Source organism: Ursus maritimus, unplaced genomic scaffold (genome assembly GCF_017311325.1).
Source record: "Ursus maritimus isolate PB19 unplaced genomic scaffold, ASM1731132v1 scaffold_9, whole genome shotgun sequence".
NCBI classification, from domain to species: Eukaryota; Metazoa; Chordata; class Mammalia; order Carnivora; family Ursidae; genus Ursus; species Ursus maritimus.
This window is the reverse complement of record NW_024427107.1, coordinates 74778751-74791334: the sequence shown is the minus strand read 5'-3', so window position 1 is coordinate 74791334 and position 12584 is coordinate 74778751. Positions and strand designations below refer to the sequence as shown.

Here is a 12584-nt window from a genome sequence, read left to right as displayed (position 1 = left end):
TAGTGTATACATATAGTGTGTGTGTGTGTGTGTGTGTGTGTGTGTGTGTGTGTGAAAGAGAGTTTTGTGGGTTTTTTTTTTTTAACCTGGCTCATACGAATGTGAAGACTGGCAAGTCTGATATTTATAGAGCAAGCCAGCAGATTGAAGACCCAGGGAAGAGCTGATATTTCAGTTCAAATCCAAAGGCAGAAATGCAGGTAGAATTTTTTTGTCTGTGGGGGAAATCTCAGTTTTACTCTCTTAAGACCTGTAACTGATTGGATGATGCCCAGTCATATTATAGAGGGTAATCTGCTTTACTCAAAGTCTGCTCATTTAAATGTCAATTACATCTAAAAATACACCTTCACAGCAACATATAGGGTGGTATTTGTTCAAAGAGCTGCATAGTCTGGCCATAGCCTCACCAAGTTGGCACATAAAATTAATCATCATTCCTTCATTCCAAATCAACTGAACATATGTATTTTTTTTTTTTTAAGATTTTATTTATTTATTTGACAGAGATAGAGACAGCCAGCGAGAGAGGGAACACAAGCAGGGGGAGTGGGAGAGGAAGAAGCAGGCTCATACCAGAAGAGCCTGATGTGGGGCTCGATCCCAGATCGCCGGGATCACGCCCTGAGCCCAAGGCAGACGCTTAACCGCTATGCCACCCAGGCGCCCCTATGTATTTCTTTAACAACTGATAATCAATTTATTAAAAAGTTCGATTTAAACATGTACAAAGGTGATTTCAACCTCAACTCCTGACTCAATACTGTGGGAGGCAATCTGCTTGACAATCTTAGAAGCATGGTGGCAGTCAATGAGCCACTTGTGGGTCCTGATATGAAAACAATCCTGAGTCTTAGGACCTTGCCTCAGGGAGTTTTTCCTGTGTGATTCTCAGAGTCTTGGTGGGCATCCAAACTTGTCCTTTCTCTTTGGAGATTCTTCTCCTTTGTGCCCCTGAAGGTAAGTCAGCACATACCTTCTCCGAAGATTTTATGTCATGGATGGTTAGAGTAATTCTAATTCTGTGAATCACCACCTCTGGTGTCTTTCTGATATCTGTAAAAGCCATGTCTGTGCCGAGGCTTCCTGACAACTTGTTCCACAGGGAGAACGAACATTAGTGAGGCAGGAGTGGACTGACCTGACCAGAGGTCCACTGCAGCTAAGAGTGTCTTCCTCTGAGATGCTAAGTGTAGTCAATGTGAATGGGCTTTATTAAATGTTTTTTCTGCATCTATTCAGATAAAATTATGTTTGTTCCTATTAATCCAAATATATGGTAAATTCCATTCACAGATTTTTCTAATGTTAAATCAAATTTGGATTCCAGGATAAACGCACATTTCTAATTAAATCAATATATCAGTATACAGATACATAGATTGGCTTGCCAACATTCTGTTTTGGACTATTTTCTCTAAGTTAATGTGTAACTTTGGCCTGCAGATTTTCATTTCTTGTCTTGTTCTTATGGGTTTTGGTATAAAGGTAATGTATAAAACTCATAAATCTCAAAATAAGATGAGACATGTTCTTGCTTTTTCTATTCTTTGGAATGTATATGTGCACTCAGAATTATTTCTTGAAAGTTTGGCAGAATTTTCCAATAAAGTCATGCATGAGTTTTCTACCTGGGAGGACTTTTAACTACTCATTCAGTTACTTCAGTGGGTATAATATCAAGGATTTATATTATTTCTTGAGTCAGGATGTTACAACTTTATGTTTTTTTGTTTGTGTGTTTGTTTTTAAGATTTATTTATTTATTTGAGAGAGACAGACAGCAGGGAGAGGGGCAGAGAGAGAGGGAGAGAAGCAGAGTCCCCGCTGATCACAGAGCCCAATGCAGGGCTCAGTCTCGACCCTGAGACCATGACGTGAGCCAAAATCAAGAGTCGGCCACTTGTCCAACTGAAGCACCCAGGTGCCCCACAACTTTATGTTTGTTCTTAAAAACTTTTCATTTCATACAAGTTTTCTAATTTATTGGTTAAGGGTTTCTTAAAATAATGTCTTTAAAATATCTCAATTCAATCTGTGACGTTTACAGCTATTAGATGATGACTGGATAAAACTATTCGTTTCACATTCCTTGATGGGTAGAAGAAAGGACAAGGAGTAAATGCTTGGCCTCAGGCATAGTGGCCCTGAAGTTTTTTGGGTTTTTTGTTTGCTTGGTTTTTGGTTGGTTTTTTTTGTTTGTTTGTTTGTTTGTTTTTGAGTACAGTTAACACACATTGTTGCATTAGTTTCAGGTGTACAACACAGTGATTCAACAACTCTGTATGTTATGCTGTGTTCACCAACAGCTTAGCTATCATCTGTCACTAAATAACACTATTACAATACCGTTGACTATATTCTCTACACTGTTCTTTTTATTCCCGTGACTTCCAGTTATGGAATGAATAAGCCCTGAAGTTAATTTTCTTCATGCTTTGTTCTGTCCATTTCGAAACTTGTAGGGAATTAAAGGTGAATTTTCCCCCAACCTACTAGTCTCCTCCTTCAGAGGAATTTACTAGTTGACCATGGGCTTATTTGATAAGCTCAGTGGGGTTTCAAGAACAAACATTAGGAGAACTGTAATAGATGAAGCAGTTCCTTCCTCTGAAACTTATTTCAAAGGCAGCTATAACATCTTCTCCTAACATTTTACCCTTTTGGGATTATATTATAAAATGGTCCTGAAGTTTTCTGCAGTGGTGAGAGGGAAAGACAGACACTCATTGAGCTATGTTTCTCTACTGAGGATGAGTGGTCTAACCTCTTCTGAATTTCCTTCAGAACAACCGAACTTCACATAGGGCGTGCTCTTCTGGTATTCTCTGAACTGGCTTCTATATATTAAGCATGACAGGTCAGAGTTTGCACATCCATCTAGGAATCAGGCCGAATGCTCACTGGCTGGCTAGGTCAGTATTCTCAATAATAAGAGGTTTATGGCAGCATGGGATTTTTTTTTTGTTTCCTTTGTTCTCTGCTGTACACAAAGTATCGAAGCAGTTGCAGAAACATGGTAGACACTCAAGAAGTAATTTTTGAAGAATGACTGAATGGATGAATACACTAAAGACATGACATTGACCGTGTATGGGTCCAAAGATAGATTTGGGGAATACTGCAGGAAGCCTATTTTTGTCTCAGATATAAACCTATTCTCTGATCCAGACTTGTTACTACAACTGACACCTGCCCTATTTTGTATGACTTTTGTAGGGTTTTAAAATAGATAGATCTTATTTGTTACTTGTAAAAAATAGTGGCTCAGAAGTGCTTCCCATTGTTCTCAAGAAGGGATACAGGAGGCTTTATTCACATAACCCATGAAGCAGCATGAACTGTCATGGCAGCAGACATCTCTCCAAGCAGCAGGGCAATTGTACAGAGAGAGATTTATGTCACCTGCTTTGCACGTGAACTCTAACTGCCCCATATCTATAGCATGTAACTTGGAATATTTTACTTTATCTCTCTGAGGCTGTTAACTCATTTGTTAAATGGTTGTAAGACGGCTTACCTTGCAGTGGGAACGCGAGGGTTAAAAGTACTGAGGTAACACATACGTGAATGCTGAGCACCCCAAGACAGAACCTGGTACATGAAACACCTCTGGATTAGATCCGTGCAAATTCTAAGCAGACATTTGCCTTTGGTTTCCTCTCTGTTTACAATAAGGACTAAAAATTGGAGCATTAAGAAGGAGGGAAATAGAAGGAGCTGGAGAGGACGAGATGTTTATATTTTATGCTCTGAGTTGGTATTTTTTCAAGTGTTGCCCATTTACCACCTCCAGCAATCAGAAGTACTTGGGGGATGATTCAAGATAAATATTACTTCATTCTTTTGTACCTTTCAAACCACCTACACAGAAAACCCTACTATGTGCAGGGAGCACAGTTATTCCAGCGACATGGAAGAGATGAGGGAACAGATGGAGATCGAGCCCACTATGTCATAAAATGGAGGAACATCTTTATCATACAAGCAATGGAGAGTTAATAAAGGGATTTTTAAAGTAAGGAAGTGCAAGATTACATTTTTATGATCATTCAAAATTAAGCAAAAGCACTTTTAATATTTCTATGCTACTGTGGTTGAGCAATGATTTACGTAAGCTACAAAGACAAGAAGCACAAATTCACAGAGACACTGGTGGTAAATGAAGTGCCCTGAGTCCAGCCTTACGTCCTGCATTTATATTATTTTTAGTTATGGCACGCAGGTCTCATTTGCTCAGTTAAACATACAGACCTGTATTGAATTCCACCAGGCAGCAGTTTCTCTTCTTGGCAGTGCAAATTGGAAAATTGAATTTTCCTCTGCATTCTAACCTGATTCAAAATTTATTTCGTATTTAGACCCTTTATATAATTATTACTATCATCATTATTTAGCAACTTTTGCTAAATCTATTAATGAGAAATAGATATTTTCAACGTTAGTGCGCTGTTAGGTCTATTAGGGATGATTATTGCTGGAAGCACAGTGTAGAGGTCTGAGTCTGGCCACTGCATAGTGGTCACGTTTAGAGCTCTGAGCAACCAGGGCAGGGGATGTGGTGGGGAAAAAGCACCACAGAGGAAAGGAAGGAAATCAGATCAAGGCATAGAAGAGCAGAGTCTTCAATACCAGTGTTTGATCTAAGTAGCTGTATCATTTTAGGGGAGAGGAATCTGAATTTAGCTATCACATCTGCAATAGTAACACTTGGAAGGAAAAAAAAAAAAAGCCATCGTCTCCTAGTTTGCATCCTCATACTTAACAAACCAGAACAGGATTTTGAGGGTAGTGAAATTTCCCCAGCGTACAACTCTCTTCCTAACTGTGACTTCTGAACTCTCGGGACCCAGCTTCACATACATATGCTAACTTCTAGCATTTTAGGGTCCCTAACTTTATAGAAATCGAAGACACTGTACAGGTCTTTTAGTCCAGTGCTATAAAAAAGGTAAGCCTCGATAAATTTACGGATTCTTGTGTTCTCTTCAAATTAAAAAAAGAAAAAACTGGTGAGAAACACAAATTCAGAGAAGAATTCAAGAATTCGAATCCACCTTTTTTGATGAGTTATTTAGAGACTGAGATTATATGAAACTTCACAAATTGGAATAGGTTAAGAAGCCAAAACTTCCTGGGTATATCTCTCAATTTTGCTTGTTTTTAAATGTTATGCTTATTTGGGTTAATGGAATGGATACTATTTATTAAAACATTTCATGAAAACAGCAAAATAAAATGTGTTTTAATCAGGTGTGACCTGTATGAATAAAATAAGGGGGCCAAACTGAGGTAATACTGCATACAGCATAGACATAGTGGACGAGATCTTCAATGAGTAACATTAACTCTATAATACAAAAAAATTAATAGCAATTATGGGCTAGATGCTCATAAAAGTATTTAAAATAAGACCTTAATTCTTTTCTTTTGGGGATGCAGATAACGAAAAAATTTCATTTAGCTAAATCATTCTCTAATGGAACAGATGATTTATCTGTAGTTTTCAAAATCAAGTGAATGAGCTCACTTTGGAAAGGCAGGGCCTCAGCATTACTATTTTTATAAGTCTAGATAAGGCTCCGGCTAGGGTATGCCAAAACAGGTGGTTAGAACACAGAATCGAAGGAAGTCCTCACTCTCAGGTGTCATGCTCACACAACCCTGAGAAAGGGAGCCACCCAAACACCTCTCTTGCCCTCCCTTAGTTCTGGCCTTGCTCTGGAGAAGATGGCAGTCATGCAATGAAATCGTAAACTCTGACTCAACTTTCAAGAGATGCAAAACAAAAAAATGCAATCATAAAATTAAATAAAAATAAATTTTTGATAAAGACATACATTCAGATAGCTGACATTACAATCACATTGTTGAACATTTCATAGTTTTAAAGACTCTCTGGCTTGAAAAACACTTATTAGCTTTCTCTAATACTCCATGATATGGTTTAAACACATTACTGATCATTCAAATTTGAAATAAAGGCTTGCCTCGTTCAAGATTCTGGAGTACTTAATGAAAGCAAGTTCTTAAAAACAAGAATACCTGAAACACAACTTTTGCAACCACTTGTCTACATGAAATACGCAGAAAAATGAAAAATAAAAGCAGATTTTAGGGCTTTTAAAGCCTCTGGGTGGCTTAGTCAGTTAAGTGTCTGACTTCAGCTCAGGTCATGATCTCGAGATCTTGTGATGGAGCCCCTCTGGGGGCTCCACTTGCAGCTGGGAGTCTGTCTTTCCCTCTCTCGTGGTACAGTTTGAAGGCATAACAAGCACTTCAGTTTTTATACTATTAGCCAATTTGGAAAGCCTTTTAAATGTTTTAAGTAGGGAGCAATCCTACCAATTTTTTCTTTTTTTTTTTAAGGTTGTGTCATCATGGCCAAGTAGTCTAAAGTGCCTGACTCAAGCACCTGCTTCCAAATACTTATTTTAGAAAGAATACCTGAAACAAAGGGGAAAGGCAGCAAGAGAAACAAAGAAGTCAGGAGACCCACACAGTCTTCATGGAGAGGGGAAGGTGACTAGCACTGCCTGGAGGCAGATAAGGGAAGGATGGAGGGGGGCAGAGGGCTTCAGCATTCTCCTGTCTACAGATGAGTCTCAGAGAGGTGGAGTCCAGTTTCAATAGTCAGACTGCAATCAGGCTCCTGACGGCCAGGCTAGATCATTTGCAGGATTCTGAACCACAGAGACCAAGTGTCTCTTTATCCTTTCTCCTGGTAAAATTTTGTGTCACAGGTTTCTTAATACTTTATAAGTATTAATTCATGTATCTTATCAATTAATGCATTTACTACATTGAGAGACATGTGAGAAAACAGAATAAGAGTTTGGAAAGTTTACAATAATACACACGAGTGGATATCTTTTCCTTTGGCTGAATATAAAATGATAACTTAAAATATTATGTTTTAGAGATATCTTCTGGTTAAAATCAAGAGTCTTTCTCATCTAAGTTCCTAGCTTCTTGGTACATACATGTCTTTCAAAGAATTCTTTGTTTAATCTTGTTTTTACTTTTATGTTCATTTTTATATCCTAAGGTCCTTGTAAATCTAGAATGTGTAACAATAAAACCATAGCGCCTCTGAATTAGACGGTGCCATTGAGATCATTAAACTATCCCACCCTTTATTTTACTGATGAGGGGACTAATGGAAAAGCCACTAAGGAGAAGTAAACCGACTAGTCGAGAGTCTCTCTTACTGAGCTGGTGCTGGTGACGAAAAGGTGGAGGGATGCCTCATCACTATACACAGTGAGCACATGGAAATCTGCATAGCTTATTAAGAATCATATATCCCAGGAAGGAATAAGTCTTGCAACCTCCTTAGCTACTCGAGCTTGAACAAGTGTAGAAGAAAAGATGGAGGATGTGCTCCCAGGAAAAGTACATGTCTTTCCCAGATAGACCAACATTAGAGGCAGAAGAGAAACAGCAGAATGTGAGGAAGGAAGAACGCGGCATATTGTTTTCTTAATTCCTTTTCTTTTAGATGTTACTTAAGCACAGTTTGGAAGTTTACATTATAAACACAACCCCATTGTTTTTTGTTTATTGCACACATTTGTGATGAGGTTAAGATACAATGAAAATGTACATACTTTGTATTCCGTAGCAAATGTTCACTCATTCTTTATTGTGCGTTTTATTATTCTTATAAAATCCAGAGGTAAAAAGCCCTACTTCAGGTCCTGGTAGAGACTGTTACCTAGTCTGTGTGTATATTATCTGACATTTCAGACAAGCTCTGATGCATGATGAAGCAAACCAGGTAAACGGACTTCTCATTACAGGCTATTTTAACAAGGCTTATTTCTTCCTGGGTATATTTTATACATCCCAAACCCAGTGAAGCAGAGATGGGATAAAAGGATGGGGTCTTAGTTGAATGTGGATCTTTTTTTAGAGGCATCGGTCAGCCATTACTATAAAATAACAGTCACTCCCTCACTTTTACACCTTGGCCTAATTCCAAAGAAGTGAATCTAATAGTACCCCGAGGCCCCTAAAATCCCATGCAGAAATGGTAACTAAAAATTAGGCTGAAGAAATATGAGGTGATGGTGTCTGCTAATTCCACCAGTAAAACCTCAACAGCTGTATTGTCTTCTGCAGAGACTCTGATATTCAATTTGTATTTACAAGTTTTCATTGGGAAAAGAGGGAAAATGAGGACAATCTCATACAAAAATGCTAAAAAGATTTCTTCTGGTGTGTCTCAGAATTTGTAATGGCTCTTAAATATGCCAATTTAGGGAAAGTCAGGACAAAATGATAATAATAAATAACAAATAGCATGTTAGAAGCTCAGATGTTTTTTCCATCACAGATATGTCGGGCGGCAAATGATGTCATCAAATAGCAGATACAGATGGTGTAGCCATTTTTCAAAAGAGAAAACAAACCAAAGAACAGCCAGTAATTTTTTTAAAACCATGATTGCAAATTTGAATCATCTGGGAGACTTTTAAAAAAAGAAAAAAGAAAAAGAAAAAATACATATGTGGGAATGTACAGATCTTACATCTAAAGCATTTGATTAAATTAGTCTGCAGGTGGGAACTGCGTGTCCTTTAAAGCTCCCAAAGCGATTCTAACATATTGTTAAAGGGAGCTATACCACCGGTATAGAAAACCACAGTTGAGAGAAGATGTGACTTTGTCTCACAGTTTAAAGAAAAAAATCAATTAGGGATTTAAACTAATTGGAAACTCCATGTGAATCATTTGATTGCTATGGTGGAAAAAATGTTGTTGTGAACTATTTTGCATAATTTAAAGTGTTCAAATTGAAAAGGAAAAAAATGACAAAGAAGAAATAAAATGCCAGGCATTTTTACATACATCCTTATACATACATACATTTTTACATACATACATTTTACATACATACATACATACATTTTTACATACATGACTTACTTAGCTCTGGGGTGTTCAGTAGACGCCTGGACTTCTGTAATCATTTCTTATTAAAATACTTCAACAGGATCACTGAAGATGGGGTTCTAGCAATATGGCTCCTACATCACTCTTTTACTGACTAGCTTCAACTTCAAATGATATGTCCCGCTATTCCACACTTTCAACTGCCTCTGATGGTCTAATACTTCATAAAAGTGGTAAAATCTATGGCCGAATATATAGGCAGCTTCAGAATGTGAGGAATCTCTTATGCCAATGGCAGTGGTTTGGAATGGATCCAGCCAACCACCTGGAGGATGAATGGACATGCTTGAGGAAAGGTGAGACCACATAATGCAGGAAGCCCCAGGGAACACGTGCAGAAGATGGTGGGATGGAGAAGAAACGTGTGGCTCTCTTCTCTCCAGGCAAGAGATCATCAGGGCCTGGCCTAGGGAGACGAGGTAAGAATATGGACGGACGAGGATGTTTAGGATGGATTTTAGAACCAGAATTATTATAAAGCTTTTTTATTCTTCCCATGCTTCACTTTCTTGACTTGTTATGGTGTTTTTTACTTGCTACTTAATGTCATTGTAAAGAAGGAGAAAATAAATTTTTAAATCCTTTATCATGAATTGTGTGTTTATCTTGTGGAAGTACAGTTTTGAATGCAAACATTAAAGTATTTAAGTCATATGTGGAATCATTAAAATACATATTTATCTTTCATAGCTCATACATGCCCATGTGCCTCCTTCCCGCAAGAACAACGTAAACAGTGCACAAAATAAACTCGACTGTTTTTATTGGACTTGTTATGCACACATTGTAGGGACCCTCAGTACCTGTGCTTACTGATGAGTAAGGGAAGACTGAGAAGAAAAGGCACTAGGGTTGCTGTTTTATTCCTTTTCAGTCATCATTTTGATGTAGTTTTTGGAGTAGCGTGGCTGAGGTCTGGAGCCAACGGCGAAAAAAGAATTCTTGAGATGTCTTGGGTGCAAAAAAGGTGGTTTTATTAAAACATGGTGACAGGACCAGTGGGCAGAAAGAGCTGCTGCCCCCGGATTGTGGGAAGCAACTGATGATATACTTTGGGGTTGGGAGAAGTAAAGATAAGAGAAGTTCCAAAAGGATTTTCATATGCTAAAGAAGACTCATAGGATACTTGAGGCCTTGCTAAACCGTCCAGCTAAGGTAGTTTTTCCCTCTAGCAAAGCAGTAACATCAAGAGAGTTGAGTTTCTTTTTTTTTTTTTTTTAATATTTTATTTATTTATTTGACAGAGAGAGAGACAGCCAGCAAGAGAGGGAACACAAGCAGGGGGAGTAGGAGAGGAAGAAGCAGGCTCCCAGCGGAGGAGCCTGATGTGGGGCTCAATCCCAGAACGCCGGGATCACGCCCTGAGCCGAAGGCAGACGCTTAACCACTGTGCCACCCAGGTGCCCCCAGAGTTGAGTTTCTTAGAGGAACTTTATACGCTGCCTGCCTCAAGTATTGGTCAACAGACTGCAGGTTATAAGGACATTTAATTTTATCTACATTTCCTTCTGCCTTTGTTTTCCAAATCCATTTCACTTTAAGTGGTTAGCTAATACAGGAGATAACCTGAAGAAGAAAGCCTATGACAGAGATCCTTGGTCATTCAATGTTCTTAGTACATCATTATCTTCTTTCTTGGAGTTGGTTGAATGGAAAGCATTGCTTCTTGGGTTGTCAGCATCCCACTCAGTCACAGATGTAACATGCTTGCCTTATACTTGCTTTGAGTCTCCCTGACCTCCACCACACCTGGGGCCACCAGAACTCTTGCTCAAGGGCACTGCGGTCGCTAACTTGCAAGGAGTAGCAAGGAACAGCTTAACTCCTGTGTTGGTGCGTATGCTCCATTGTCATTGAAGGGGAGCAGAATTTACCACCTCAAAAAATGCCTCTTTGGCAGAAGGATTATCTTGAGCTGGTTATTTGTAAGAAATAGCAGACACAGAAGAAGAGTTGAAAACCAAGTAGAAGTTACCTTTTTGTAAGAGAAATGTACATGGATAAGAGAAATCACCATTTGCCAGAGTGTCTCCCTCTCTGTACCAGGAAGAGGATGACTGAATCTCTAGAAACTTCTATCAGTGGAGAAGACAAATGACTTATATCTTCATAACAACTATGTCCCTGTTTACTGTGCTTTGCCTGATACCCTTCCCTCCTCTGCAGACATCTTTCCTCTTTAGCTGGAAATGGTATTTAAGGTGGTAGCTTGGGTCATTTTGGAGACTTACTCCATTTTCTTGAGTGTCTCCTATGTATACAAGAGTTATACGTGTTCTTAAACTTCTTTTTGTTTTTGTCTTGTTAATCTGTCTTTTATTATTGGGGGGGTGTCTCAGCCAAGAACCTAGAAAGGTAGAAGGAAAAGTATACCCCCCCCTACATTCCACAGGACTTCCCTTACAGAATAATCCAGTTCAAAGATAAAATTATTAACAATTTCAATAGAGCCACAGCCAAACATTAAACCAGTCACAGGTCCCCATGAGCATGGGGCCCTGTGTGACTGCATATGCCACATGCTCATGGAACCAGCACTGCTTCTAAATTATGAGAACAGAGCAGGATGCATGGTCATATATCAGGGGCCCATTTTTCTAAAATGTCTGTCTCCTGTCCTTGAGTACAGGAGGCTGAAGAAATCCACCACATCACCTAGTGTTTTGGAGGGAAGCTTTTCTAGGCAGAAGCAAAGAAACAACTAAAGTGGCCAATACCGATTTGCTGCCCAGCGTCTCCCAGTTCATGGGGCTGTGTGACTGTGCACCATTCTGTTCTCTGCTGTCATTAGTAAGTGCTTCTCTCTGCTGTGATAAGTTAAACAGGACACTTGCCTTCCCCTGTGTTTGTTTTCCATTTCAAAGTAATTGGCATTTAAGTAACTCCTTAAAGTCTTCTCTGTCAAGTGTTGACAGGAATTGGCAAGGCCCATTAAGAAAGTCATCTTTTTGCCAGATTTTCATAAAAGCTTTGCCCTGTTGAGCACAGATCTTGTTTAATCTTTCTGGCGTGTTTGTTCTAAGATGTTTCTGTGCAAAGTGAGCTTGAGACTTTTTTTAAAGATTTTATGTATTTATTTTACAGAGAGAGAGCACGAGCAGGGGGGAGGCAGAGGGAGAAGGAGATAGAACCTCAAGCAGAGTCCCCACTGAGTGCAGAGCCCAACACAGGACTCAATCTCATGACCCTGAGATAACGACCTGAGCTGAAACCAAGAATCGGACACTCAACAATTGAGCTACACAGGCACCCCAAGTTTGACATATCTTGTAATAATATACAACAAATTTATTTCATTTCTATTCAATTAAACTAAGCTGCTTAGATTTCTAAGCCTTGATCTTCTGTGTAAATGGGAACATAATACACATTTCAGGGAATTATTATAATAATTATGTAGGGGCCAAGGGTAGGTTGCCCCAAAATGTGCCACTCTGGCATACTGATTATTTTATTTTTAAAGGACTTATTTATTTATTTTAGAGAGAGAAAGAGAGCATGAGTGGCAGAAGCAGAGGGAGAGACAGAAACTCAAGCAGACTCCGCACTGAGTGTGGAGCCCAACACAGGGCTTGATCTCATGACCCTGAAATCACAACCAGGGCCAAAACCAAGAGTTGGAAGCT

At 39.0% G+C, this 12584-nt stretch overlaps 1 pseudogene; it reads right to left on the bottom strand.

Annotated features, from left to right (window-relative positions):
- Positions 1-642: 642 nt before the first annotated feature.
- Positions 643-1216, bottom strand: LOC103656736 (annotated as a pseudogene).
- Positions 1217-12584: the final 11368 nt, after the last annotated feature.